Raw genomic sequence first — 14531 nt, 5'->3', positions numbered from 1 at the left:
GCTAACCGATGGTTTTAACAAAAACTACAAACTGGATAGCAGGACTTTCATATAAAGCTGTGCTCAAGGAATTCACGGGGCCAGTAAGACTCTTCACAGAATCACAGAATCTTCAGAGTTGGAAGGGATCTCTAGAGATCATCTAGTCCAACTCCCCTGCTAGAGCAGGACTGCCTAAAGTACATCCCTCAGGGCTGCATCCAGGCGAGCCTTGAAAATCTCCAGAGAAAGGGACTCCACAAGCCCCCTGGGCAGCCTGTTCCAGTGCTCTGTCACCCTCACCGTAAAGAAGTTTTTCCGTGTATTTGAACGGAACTTCCTATGTTCTAGCTTGTGCCCGTTGCCCCTCGTCCTGTCACTGGGAAAAGTGACAGGACTCTTCCTCAATGGCTGCTCCTTCGGGGACCTTCTCCCCCTTGGCCCGACCCCCCACCTGCTTCGTTTCAGGCTGTAGTGCTGGAAGTTCCCAAGGAAACTTCTGGTCTTTGAGCATCACAGCATTTAAATTTTTGTTCAAAATGTAAATTGTCATAATCCAAAAGATTACAGCTTCTGGCAGAGGCACTGACGTTCTGGGTTGTTTTTTCGCCCCAGTGACAGAAATCCACATCACTTAAACGCATCTCCTAAACGTGTCACATCACACAAGCAGCAAAGACTAACGACTAAACTACCACATATCTAATTCTATCCTTAGTCACTTTAAACTGCCATCCTCCTTCAACTGGGGTCACCATGACACGTGGACACGATGGCCCTGCAGGTTGAGCCTCATAATCTTTAACCTTGACCAGACCCTGTACCAAACAATAGGTTTCACAAAGCTTTGTTTCTTCACCTGCGAAATGAGGAAATCTGTGCTTACTCATCTTTGTTAATATTCTTTTGTTCATGTTTTGTAAATGGTCTTAAAGAACATTTATCCCACTAAGGAGCACTGTGCAAACTGTTTAAAAAGTTCCTGCAAAGTACACTGCGTAGGACCCATAAAACAACACTGCTTTTATCTCTCTCTCTGCATGCTGATCCATCTCCCATGTTAGCATAACAAAGATGATGATGTTTAGGGCATCAAAACAGATTTTTGGAGGGTAAAAGAACAACAGCCAGTGGCTAAATATATATGGAAGCGGAGTAATCAAAGCAAAGGAAATAAATCTGCGGCGTCTCAAGTGAATCTCAAAGTTTTCCAAATTAAACATTCTTGAAAACTGATATTCTCACCCTCCTAAATCATTGCTCATCGCTGGAAATCCTGCTTCCAGAAAAACATTTGGCGCCCCTTTTTGTGCAGTGAGGTATGCAAAGAACAAAAATTCTGCAGCCCGGAGTTTTTTTTACTGTGGTTTCTAAAACGCTGCACCGCTGGAAAAACTCAATGGAAAGTGCAGTTTTCTGGGGACGGTAAAAAATTATTTTTTCCACGCACGCATGCGGAGGGTTTTGCACGCAGGCTGGGAGCGCGAGGGCCGGGGAGGAGCGGCGTTCCCCCCGGACAGGCGGCAGGGTGTGAATGCGGAGGCAGTCACTCACCCACGCGCCGCTCGATTTCCTGGATTTAGTGAGTGGTCTTTGTTGGAGCTGAAAGGCTGCAGCTGGGGTGGAGGATACAAGTTCACCAGGGGTTATTCAGCTCCAGACAGCCTTCATAAAAGCACAAGTAAGTCAGAGCAAACTTTCTTAGTTTTTTTTGTTTTTTTTTTTTTTTTTTTTATTTTTTTGCCTCCCCCAAGCAATGAACTTCTGAACTCTGTTATTGTGAGTCAAGATATGACAGGACAGTAGAGGACTGCTCATTTGCACTTCGCTGATCTGCACAGCCCATAATTCACACAAACACACACAGAGCAGACCAGTTTCTCCATACTTCTCAGCAAAGATTTAATAGTGGAGCGGATGGCTGAGGTCTCCTATTACTTAGTTAACATTTTCCAAAACACATAACAGTACGTCTACTATATCTGGAAACAACTAATACTTTAGAGTGCCCTGTACGCATCAAGCCCAGGAACAAAATACATTAGGTGATGTATTATCCTTTCTTTTTTATTATGTACCTTTGCTTCATTGCTAATGAGCAGAACTAAATCGTTCTTACAGCTGTGAGTAAATTCACACAGGGGTGAGTTTCATAAAGAGGAAAGCTCTAAAATACTGAGGTCGCAAAGCAGAAAGGGAATAACTCAGGCATCTCTGGTTTATTGACTACCTGCTGGCAACTGCTTGAGCACCTCCGTTTAGTTCCTATCCAAGTGGTGACCTTCAGAGCAGCTTCCCCAACTGAGCTCTGCTCCAGCAAGACTCCAAATCTCAATGGCTTTACACAACCTCGTTAACAATATACTACACGTCGCATACCCGCCAACACGCATATAACGGAGGTCAGGAGCCTCCTGTCACAAGAGGCTTCCAATGGAAAACATCAGGTTGCCTACACTGGCAATGTCTGCGGCTGTGCATCAGTTCGGACTAACCGTTGGTGGGGTGGGTCAGAAGGCTGCCTAATTTCTCACCAGCTGTCTGGGCAGAGAGTTGAAACCTCCAGATTCTACAGTTCCCAGGCAGCCCCACCTCATGGGCTGCCTTCTGCAGCTGGGAGCCCGGACGCCCATCCCAGGATGCTGGCAGGAGCGGAAAGATTGTGAGCTCCATGAGTTCAAGCTCTACCCGAAGCTTGGTGGGGGCTTTAAGCCCCCTGCTCTAGGAGTCAGGGCAGACAGCTGTTCTCTTTCATTTTGGAATAATCAGCTAAAACCAGTTCTTTTCTTTGCTTCCAGAGCAAAAAAACGTATGGAATTTCCTTTCCGTGAGACACTTTTAAGAGCTTTGTTGGGAAACAGAGTGATTTTTCCCCAAAATATTTCCCCCAAAAGCAGAAATATCAGTTAGCACTAGCTCCAATTATATGACAATTCCTTTCTTGTCAGACAACCAAATTTGAGATCCATCTTATCCTTGGGCAAGTCCCTTTACAACCTTTTTTTGCTCCCCTTAGCCAAACACACGAGCTTCCAAAGACTGAAGAATCCCACATGTGAACTGCCTGGAGAGAAGGTGGTGATTCATAACACAGGGGAAATGTGTGATAAAGCAGAGTAGCTTATCCCAGCTGTTGAAAGGGATGTGTAGAAATCCATGCAGCACTAAGATGCCAGGTTTCCATTTTCTTCGGATATTCAAAGGGAGAGATGAAATCTTTGCATCCTGCCAAATTGTAGCCCAACTGGAATGTGTGCTGTTGTTTTGACAAACTGCAGCTTACTAGAGAAAACTTAATTTTCACATCATAAACTTTCCTTAAGCTGGCTTCAGGCTTCATACTTGCAAAACCTCAGCTAGAAAAACGTTATTCAAAACCAGGAAAGTTTAGGGACACCAGCACAATTCTGTGTCTGAACCTCATCTCCAAAACCTAAAGCCTGGTTCGACAGCTCTCGATCATCCCAAGCAGCACTTAGATGCAGGGTCTACTCAAGTCCTGGGTTGCTTTTCAGTGGATGTTAAATATATATGATCAAGTCACTCTGGCTCGACGCAAACCAGAGTTTAAGATCCAGTTTGATCAACACTGGCAGTTCTCTCCTCCTCTCCCCGCTCACATACACACGCGCCCCTACAACGGCTCTCAGGATTTATCGGTGTAAACCGTAAGAAGGGATGAACTTCTGAGAGACCACAGGGGAAGACCAATTCAGGAGATGAGCACTGGTTGGTTGCTAATTGTTTCACCTTCATTTCTACATTTCCAAGGGAGTTTTACCCTGGTGAAAGTCCCCAGCCTGGCAGCTCTGGAAGTCATTTGCAGACACAACTGTGCTGTGAATGAAGCGTGTTAGACACCTCCAGGCTGGGGCTGACCAGTCCAAGGCAGCCCAGTACCAGGCTGTGTGGCCTCGTCAGCGAGCTGCCAGGAGATTGCTAAACCTGCCTTATCACTCGCTTATCTGATGCTAACTTAGAGGTGCCAGAGCTGCACTTCACCAGCAGCACGGACTGATGGAGCCCGGCTCCAGCGCTGCCCTTTCCTCCTGGCTCTCACAAGAGACGCTGAGGACACAGCTCAGAGTCACGGCCATTCAGTTTACCCATCTTGTCAGAGAAAAGTGACAAGAAATCATTCATCCAGGGTGGACGTACTGCAAAGACAGCTGATTTCTCTGGACATCCCAATAAATCCTGGGAAATTTGTTCTGCATTAGAATACAGTATCCTGCAATGCTGGCAGGTGGCCGAGACCTTGAGAGACATGTGCCTCCAAGTTCTGCAGGACGTGGTGGGACGCAGGTGGAGACCATCACTCACCAAGAATCTGACCTCAAAGGAAACTCAATGCGCACAGCACCATGAAGCAGTGGTCCGATTCCCAGGACAGGGAGCCGAGGCTCCTCATTCCCAGGCACTACTACCAGGTGTCCCGATACCCTTGACTGTCCATCCGTGATTCAGCTTCTTAACACCTGCATCTGGCATAATAATGCTCAGGCATTTTTTCAAAATACTTTGTGAGGTACAGGTGGAAAGTACTCGTGTGGGGACTGACGGGCAGAGCAAACAGCCCTTAGCTATCACAACCTTCGGGCACCACTGATCTGGATTTGCTGCGAAATGAGAATGCAACAAGGCAAAAACTTCCATCACCCATGGCTGGTGCTACCTCTGCCTTTTTTTTTTTTTTTAATAAATGTGCAAAGTAAATGAGTGAATTATGTACCTCCACAAATGAGCTAGTTCATCTATAGCCTATGGCTGCTAACAATAAATAAAATACTAACTTTTGCCAAGGAAAATAACTGTAAAAAGAAGCTGATGTTATTTTTTTTTCCTGGGAAAACAGAACACAAAGGTGACTGAGAGCTATGTTAGCACCCAACAAAACAGAAAGCAATAACAAACTGTAACAAGTCAGATCACTTCCTACTCTGCCAGGTAAATAAAATAAACTTCTGTTGACACAATGCACCTTCTGACAGAATAACTCTTCCATTGCTTATTTATTCCTTTTCAAACCCCAACTTAGCCTCCAACAGATCTTGCGGAGAGACATCGTATTTATATATAAACAAAACCAGGTACTGTTATACCTATAACAGTATGTACAGAAGGCCTAAATCTACTCTTGTGGAGTGCTTAAGCCCAAAATCAGAGGTAGCACACGGTTTTTACACGGAGGTACAAGGACACTGAACTATAGCACATCAGGAGCACTTTGAGACCTGAAGCCATCAGCTGAAACCAGAGAATTTCTCCTATTGAAAGTTTACATCTGTGCAGACCAAACTAAAGAGCTTGCTTTGAAAGTTGGAAGAGATTTCACCGAAAGCTAAATGAACATTATAAACATTTACTCTCAGAGGCCCTCAGTGCTGGGCCAAGGAGCATGAATTGCAGGAGATAGTTAGGGCACTAGTATGAGAGAAATGGAGGATAAAAGTGTACGAAAAGACACAAAGCGGCAGAGAAACTGTACAACCCTCCAGCACAATTAGCTAAAACCTCTCCAGCCTTTAAATGCTGGTGAAGAAAATGAATAGTGTATTTTGAGTCAAAATAATCTGATTGCACAGCGAGGGTTTAATGCACACGCATGTATGTGTTTTTTTCCCCATATGGTAGAAGAAAGAGAAAGGTGCATTTCTTGCACTCAGGCTGACTCCCTCAATTTGGGCTTGTCTTTGTGCCCTGCCAGAAGGTGGGTTTGGGTGCTGGTCTGTCCTTTTGAGGGGCAGTCAGCAAAACATCTGTTTCACAGTAGAAGGAGAGCAGGAAAAGCCATGCACATCTGAAACTCTTCTGCAGTTGCTATAGGGAAGTGTAAGAAGATAAACTACTGCTTTATTAATCAAACATCCACACAGGTCCAACACCGTTAGCAAATTAATCCTTTCACTGCACAAGCTAGCTCAAGATTTTTCATTACCCTCAACAGATAAGAAGGGAGAACACACCTTTTTTTTTTTTTTTCTTTCTTATACTGATAAAAGTATACTTACTGTGCCTTATAGCCTGCCACACCGCCCAGGTTACCTCTTGCAAAGCTAAGCCTCTGGGAACTGAATTTCTGCAGCTCCTGCTAGGACTTGATGGCTCCCACCCATCTCCCTGAGTCTTCAGCTGCAGATTATCAACCCAGACCAACCAGGTGGAAATACTCCAAATGCCCCATGTCATAATCCAGGCCTGCTGTGAAGGATTAGCTCTAAAACACCAGCCTGGGAGCTGGGTGGCACAGAGACACCTGCAAGGGGGGAGAGGCAGGGCAGGAAGCTGCAGGCACACATGGATATTTTGCAAGAATGCTGTAAGACCTTCATCACCAAAGAAAGCGTCCTGGACATCTGGTAACCCCAAAACTCTCTACAGTTTACTTTGAGGTGCCTTTTCCCACATTCCTCCTTTCACGAACCCCAAACTTTCCCCTCGGTGTGCAACAGGCCATGGTTTTGCAATGATGTGCTTCACTAATGGGATTTGGAGAAGTTTGCAACAGCAGTTGAAAGAAACATGACCATGTTTGGTCCATCCTCTTCATGAGAAGTGCGTGGCTGGAAAGCCTGCCTTGTAAATGGGTAGGGCCCAAGTCTGCTAATAGATGTGCGAAAGTATCATGAATCAAACTCCAGGAAAAAAAAACAACCAAAAACAACAAAAACACCCAACTAGGTCTCCTGCAAATGCTATTAGTGACCCCCAGCTGCATAATTAAAATTCCTTTTTCAAGTAGCCTCAGAAATAATGTAGGGAGAATAATTGATACTCCCACACAGCAGTGAAACCAAACAATTTTTTAAAAATAATTCTGGAGTCATACTGACATAAATGATTTATTTCTGCTGAATGGAAACCACTTAGATTAAGGTGGCAAACTTGAGGCAGCTTAGTGGTTATGCCGCTCTCCTGAGACGAGGGGACCCGAGCACACATCCACCCTTGATCCGGACATGAAAAGCGGTTCAAAGCAAAGCTCTCCTATCCAGAAGTGTGCTCTCACCACAGCCCTCAGTGACGGGAAGCGCCGCAATGAAGACACAATTGTTTTGACGTTTCCCCACATACAAAATTTCCTATGAAAAGCATTCCCCAAATTCATCCAGTTCTGAGGAGACCAAAACTGCATTTTTCAGCAAAGAAAATATTCATCCCCATCCAGAGGAGAATGAAACCCTTCAGCGGTTCTTTCTTCCCACAGACCGAGAGAGGATATAATTCAGAAATTTCCCTGAAGCGTACAGACACGGACCTCTTCAGGGACAGCACAAGCAATACAAAACACATTTAAGAACAATTATAAAAGGCACTTTCGGCTCTTGTCTCATTTATGCTCCGAGCATGCCAGTGCTTTAAAGTTTTCTGTCCTCCCTCCCTTCGACAGAATAGCTGAGTTGCCAGTGTATGCTAAGTGCTACAGCTGCATTTGTTTCTCTAATTACATGAATCTGCCATCTTCCCCGTGCTGAAGATAAACTACCATTTTAGTTGAGATGCTCTAACTTGATTTACACAGCTAGTTTACCTAATTTTCTAATTTAGCCCTTCGAGATAAGGAAAAGCAAAATGCATTCAAGAGAGTCACTCTTAGGCATAAAGAGTAGAGAAATGAACCTTTCCTCAGTTACTGTGGAGGACATTTTAAAATGACAGACAATGCAGTGTGTTCTGCCAGTAGGAAGGTGATCCTTTGACCTTAGTTTGCATTTCAAGTGAAGTGAAAGGCAGGAGAAGAAATGGGAGTTTCTAAAGAAAAAGTTAAGGTACAGTATTGTAGATTTATAAAAGACCATAGACCATGTGCATCAATGGGATCTTGTTTGTCCTGATTTCTTTGAAGCAAAGTGGGAGATTTCTTGGTTTTTACACAGAGCTGCAGTGTAACTTTGATGTCTATTCCAGAGACCATAACTGAACTAACCCCCAAACGGTAATAGTACAACGCCCGGATGGGCAGAAGTGCGGGAGGTAGGAGGAGGCCCCGATCAAAGAGCGGACACTACCAACCCGGCCGAACTCGCCATGCCAGCAGGGCCGTCTGGGTTGAGCCGTGGCTCGCAGGGCTGCTCCGACCTGTGCCCTCTCCTCCACCGCCGCAACACCGAGAGCCTCCACGTCACACCCCGACGCGGTGCACGGGTTGAGGGGCACGGCAGTTTTGGTGTACGGCTTGCACGCCTCCGCATCAAATACATCAAAACCAAAAGGCACGATTTGAAACTGTCCTTAACAAAGACTCTGGAAAACTCTGGCTTCTTAATAAACAGGGTTGTGCCCTAAGTAGTGAGCAATAGGACTACTGCTGGAAGAGCAACCCATGGCCTAATACATCACACTGTCAAAAAGCTTCTCCCATTATTCAACTGAAATTTGCCTTCTCTTAAATTTCATCCCATTACTTCTAGTTACACCCCATTGTACCACTCTAAATAATTCTTCATAGCCTTGGTGTTTACACCCTTCAGATATTTGTAGATTTATATCTCAACCACCCCATTTGTCATCCTTTAGCCAAGTTATCCATATTCAGCTCTTTCGGTCTTCTCTCATAAGTCAATCCCTCAAGCTCTCTTGTTACTTTTTTTTTCCTCCTGAACTCTCTCCAATTTGTCAATCTCTGTTGTAATGGAGTGAAGCAGACCTGAATGCATTACGCTTCCTGTGGTTACCAGCGCTACGTCCTCAGTCCCAGCTGCCTCCTCACTACAGGATGAGCGCCCAAACCTTCTTTGGATCTTTTTAGGTTACCAAAAGCAGCAAATTTGCAGCCTCTTTATACTCAGCCATTGATTCCCGAGGCCGCTGGTATCCCAGTAGATCCTTCTTTCTAGATATCTACTCCTCTGTTTTTTCTCCCAGACAGTCTAGGTGTTTTTCTCACTGGAATCTCATTCCGAAGTGCTGTGCTGCAGCTTGTGTGCTCTCCACAAGTCACCTGGTAACTTTACCAAATGCTGAGCCCACCTGCCACGCTGCTTCCAGCCTCGCGGGGGGAGTTATTCCTCCATCCAGGAGACCATGCTGGAGCACTCCCTCACCACCGTCTCCACCTGCCAACCAGGTACCATCACAGAGCATTTCTATGCACCACCTTTTCCACCAGAGACTTTCAACCCACCAGGAAAGGAGACACCACACCAGGGCCCTTCTACCTATGCACTGACTAGGGTTACATACCTCTGTGCTAAATCAAATACTTTGCTTTTAAAAACAGCTTGGACAGCCACAGAAAACGCAGTGCCCTGCGGAAGCCCAGTGCAAAATGAAGCATAAACAGACAACATTCCTCCGACACCTGTGTCTTAATAAAGCCAGCGCTGTTCTTCCCCGTCCTGTGAACATGTCCTGCTGCACAGTTCCTCCAACAAAATCGTCTCGACAAATAAGAGGACGACTGCTGAAAATAGCTGACGGGGGGTAAAACCACAACTGAAACGGCTCTTGGCTGTGCAAGCACAATCCTCGCAGCAGGACAAAGGCCCTGGAGAATAACCCTGGGCAGCAGAGCTCGGTGCCAGGGCAGGCGCTGAAACCCCCGGTGACAAGGGCAGACCCCTTGGAGGGAGGTCAGCAAAGTCACAGATGACTTCAAACAGAAGAGCTGCCAGCTTTCCCGGCTAGCACACAGTCCTGGCTACTGCTGGCCCAACTAGAAGGAGACTGTGGTCACTGAGCACTTTTCCAGACCATGGTCTGATTTATCTGCGCATCCCCGCTTTGAGAAGTTATCCTGTAAATCTCCGGTTTGGACTTCGAGCAGATGGGCACTTGCTTATCTACAACACATTCACTCTGTCTCACATTAACACCATGTCTTCACCACATGACTTTTGAAAAGAAAAGCTATCTTGCATACCTATTAAAAATAGTGCTTTTTTTTCCTAATTTTAATTTCCATTCAGCATCTAAAATCATCGAGTAACAGCACTGCAGACAACCATCTAATAGGAACTCTATTATAGGCATGAATGATTCATTCTGCTATTGAGAAACAGATTACATATATACCCGCATTATTATAAGCCCAGCTTTGTACAGACAACAACAAAGCAAAAGTCTTTGAAAACTCTGACAGACACTTTGGTACTGAAGCCACATCAGGGCCGCATTCAAAGCCAGGTGGGACCTATCAGCTCCAGCTCAAGGCCTCTCTGCCTGCAGCAGAAAGTACGGTGGGGAAGGACAAAAGCTGACCCCTCAGGGAACAGCCAAAAAAAAAAAAAAAAGGCATTCAAAAAACACACAGCAAGCTCTGGCAAGAAGTTTGCATTTGCCATCACTTAAATTAACGGCAAAGGAATCCCCAGGAGGGAGGAAATTTGGGCCCCGTCCAACACGCAAGTGTGCTGCGTGAGGAGCTGTGGGGGGAAAAAGAGCCACACACACAAACAGCGTGGAGTCAGAGGAAGGCAGCACGCACCCCCTCCAGCAGCCCTGAACGCTACAGAGGGCAGGAGCACGTCGGTTGTTTACTGGGCTTGACGATGCCACCGGGTATTGGGAGAGAAGTTCGTTTCAGGTGACCTCAAACAGAATTGCTGTTGTCAGTCATCAGTTTACCATGAGCTATCTTCCGAAAACAAAGGCCTTTACATGTTCAAAAAAACCAAATTATCCTAGAGTGTCTCAAGAGTTTTTGAACACTGAAATAATCTAAAATATTGTGGTTGGCAATATAACAAACATAACATCGGGAATAGTTCCCTTGCTATCTTACCCGCTGGAGTTGTTATCAATTCCTACACAACGTGCAGGTCACGCTGACTTCCAGAAGACTCAGATGCCCAGTCAGCATCCGTTTAGCTTATGACAGAAAGGATAGCTCCTCTACTCTTCCATAACGGCCTAAAGAGTTATGATGTATTCTGGATTGTGTCCTTCCAAAACACCTAAACAGATGAGTTTTTCCCCACAAAACTCATTACTAAGTTAAGAAGTAATTCAGCCATGTAAATTTAACTTAAGCTAGTAAATCTAATAACATCTTTCTAAAAGCAATAAAATGCTCAGACCTTAATCCTTTTAATTCACTGTTTATCCCCTTGGCACCTAGACTATTTTTATTCTAGTCACATTTGCCGTAATAAAAAGTTAATAAAAGAACACAAGTTGTCCGACGGGTTGCAGAACTAACGAAGACTGGTTTCCTACAGGTTTGGTGTCTTACATCCCTTCTCTCCCCAACGGTATTTACACCAGCTGCCAGCAGGTTATCTGGAAACCTGGTTTTTTGGGTCTCCTTCATGTCCCTTCACTACACGTGAGCCGAGAGGCAGCACATGCCGCGGCTGGCTGTGAGCTAAATGTGCTTTTGCACTAGCCTGCAGGTCTGGCAGAGCAGAGAGCTGCTAATTCCACATTCCAGCCTTCTCCTCTACAGGGCACTGGCTCTTCCACTGAAGATCAATGAACTTAAGGCAAAGATCTCCCTTATAAAAACAGACTGCAAAAGGTCTATAAACTTCCCACATAATAATGCAATAGTTCTTCTGCCTCTGTGATAATCCACACAGGCATCACTACCAACCAGAGCCATAACACTTAGGTGTCCCACAAGTACCCTGAAGATAAGATGACCTTTGCAGGCCACAGGAAAAGCTCTCTCAGATAAGGAAAAGGCAGGGAAGGCATTGCTTTCTGAGAAGCCCCATGGGAAATAACCAAACTTACAACCACCTCTTTCATAAATCAAGGCAATCGGGTTCAGGCAGCTTCTCATGGGCCACCATGACAATATTATAAAGGAAAGGTCCGTCACAGCAATGCAAGTCCCAAACCTGGTGGAGATTTCTAGTTTATAGCAGCTATCTTGAACAGCCCCTGCATACTTGTATGCAGACAAGTCACACTGCAAAACATGTGTATCACTTGCTGTCTGTGGAGGGCTGCAGGGTAAGGGGGCATTCTGCTCTAGCGCAAGCTCCGGCTGGTTTCAAGGCATAGCTCCGTGCCTAGAACATACACAATCAGATGACAGGGGTCTGCATGAGAGGGAAACAACAACACATGAGGCTGGAAGAAAGCCCTCTTTGTCACGCTTGATCTCAAAAAGCAGACATCGTTATGAGCTTGTTATTATGAACCTGTGTTATAAAGAGCAGCCGTGCTCCCTTGATGAGGGTGACAGAGCTGCAACATTTACTGGTATTTCCAAGGGATTAAGTCAAGCTGTCCTCTTGCATATGCCTGTCATGTGAAAACACTTGGTTACCCATTCTCCTGCCTCTAGAAAGACACATTAAATACTGATTCAGGGCTTCATGCCTTTTGGTGTTGCAAACATGCTCCAAATGGCCCTGTGCAACACCCGTACCCACGGCAGCCCAGGGCAGCAGGGAGGAGAGCACAACCTGCAGCACTGCATCTTGGAGTCTCTTCAGGGAGAGAAATGTTTGGGAAACCACACGCCTGGGATTCCTCCAGAAGATGAGACAGAGCCAGCACTGTTAATGACTCCAGAGAGCTCAAAACCATCCTGTGAGATGCTGAAGGTGGGTTAGCCTTTACAGCAGCTGCACTCACTCCTCATCCAACTCTGCTGCCAGATGTAGGCGACCAGTCTACAGGAGTTCTGCTCCAACTCCTCATCTCAAAACCATATCTCTGAGGACTCTGGGTGCCTGGGAGTTGTACCCTCCACCTTCCTTCACAAGCTCTGCCAGGGGAGGAAGGCTGCTTTTAGATGACAGCAAACAGCAATCTTTTCTTGGGCTCCCTTCAAATTACCCATCAAGGCAACCAGTGCCACCTGACTGCACATTTGGAAAACTGTACCCTGACGGAGGCTGAAATGCTTCCTCAGATACATCTTTATGCAATAGGACAAAAACTGGCCTAGCTCTGAATATGGCCCGAATTCCCCCCTACCTTGTCTCAGTGAGCAGCACTACCCTAAGATCAAGCAGTGTTTAAGCCTTGCTGCAATCAACACAACTCAGCCCTGAACAGGAAACAATAACTTAAAATTTAACAAGTTGTTTTGTGAGTAGAGGCGTGATTACTCCGGCTTTCTCATGGTTTTCTGTCACCTTTTTATCTCAATGCCACATGGTCTCACCCTGCCGTAGGCCAATCTGTCCCCTGTTCTCCAGCAGTCTTCCCTGCGATATCCCCAGTGGAAGACGAGGATCTTCCTCTTCCTCCCCATAGACACAAGTGATATATTTCAGCTGGGCAGGACACAGCACTTGCTCTCCCTTAGGCTGGTGGGCCCAGCATGGGCACTTGCCACATCCCAGCGGTATTTCTGCCACCACAACACAGCTGGTCGCTGTGCCCAGTTTGAGCACTGCATGTCCCCAGTAAACATGAGGAACTGGTGAGGGAGGAGGTCCCAGTCACAGCAGGACTTGTCAGACTGATCCATCAGAGACACGGCCTGGTGGAAACCCTGCACTTGCATGGGACACTGCCAGCTTGTTTTCTGAACGCTGTACACCTCATCATTCAAACATCACATTCATAACATGAAAATGTGAAACAAACTTTCTATTATTGTCTGGTTTTCATAGAAAACCAATAAATCATTCATTTCTACTGGAGAGAGAACTCCAAGCCCAACACCCAAGACACAGGCAGGGATCCAGCCTTTCCACATGGATTCAGATCTAAGCTTTTGAGTAGAATAAGTATGCAGACCCACCCAGGCCCCAGTACGGCCAGTAGGGTTGCAAACTGAGCCATCAGTTGGCACATCCAGCACCAAAGGTCCCAGGCTGGTGGGAGTACCACCTACAATTAGAAGGTACAGCTGGATGCAGGAGTTTACTCAAACCCCACTCATGGCGGTGGTGTTTTGTTTTGCTTTAATAAAAAAAAAAAAAAAAAAAGAAAAAGAAAAGGAATACAAAAGAAATACTTCAAATTTCCATCAGAGGTCTAAAATGTGACTATGGCTAGCATGTGTAGGTATGCATGTATGATCTTGATCTCCCCTACCAGCTTGCTCTGAACTTCCCAGCCCTCACCATCTCTCCTTTGTTTTAATATAACTTCCCAACACTTTCTTGCCTATCAGAGATGTGATCTGAAGTCCTACCCCCGGACCAACACAAACGCTCTTTACTGCGGAAACCCAAGCAGCAGTCTTTCCCAAGCCGCAGGTTTTTTTGGTGCGGCAAACTTAATAGAGATGTCGAGCGTGAGCTCTGGCTGCCTCCTGCCCCTGCAGAAATCAGGAGCAGACCTCCTGCGGAAGGCAGCCCCGGGGAGCGGCTCTAATGGGAAGCAGCCTTTACCACCCATCGAAGCCACAGTGCCGGGCTGCCGTCGCCACCTCTTCTTCTGCCACATCCATCCTGGCACCGCACCGCGGATCAGGAGAGGAGGAGGAGGAGCAGCATCCCATTGCTGCACTGCCAGAGTGACACTCAGGTACCCGATGGGTGCCCAGACTTGGACCTCCCGTTGGTAAGCAGTTTGGCCATCAGTGGGAAAGCTCTGCATCGCCGTGGGTCGGGGGGACGGGTAAAAGGGGGGTTCAAAGAACATTTTAGAGACAAATCCCCTGGGAGCCACTCTTGCCATGGGAGGGACCCAAGAGATCT

General features: G+C 46.2%; 1 protein-coding gene across 3 annotated transcripts in view; it reads right to left on the bottom strand.

Annotated features, from left to right (window-relative positions):
- Positions 1–14531, bottom strand: part of GLI2 (GLI family zinc finger 2) — a 195559-nt gene that overhangs the window by 168627 nt on the left and 12401 nt on the right. For 2 of the 3 annotated variants that reach the window (XM_074595090.1, XM_074595092.1), the window contains exon 1: positions 5991–7041. The exons of the other annotated variant lie outside the window; for it this stretch is intronic. The gene's annotated coding sequence lies outside the window, so the exon portion shown is untranslated. Of the gene's footprint in view, positions 1–5990; positions 7042–14531 lie in introns of those variants that run through there. 3 annotated transcript variants of the gene reach the window in all.

The sequence above is a fragment of the Larus michahellis genome, chromosome 7 (genome assembly GCF_964199755.1).
Source record: "Larus michahellis chromosome 7, bLarMic1.1, whole genome shotgun sequence".
Taxonomy (NCBI): domain Eukaryota; kingdom Metazoa; phylum Chordata; class Aves; order Charadriiformes; family Laridae; genus Larus; species Larus michahellis.
Note: the sequence above shows the minus strand (reverse complement) of the source record. Positions and strands in the feature narration are given on the sequence as shown.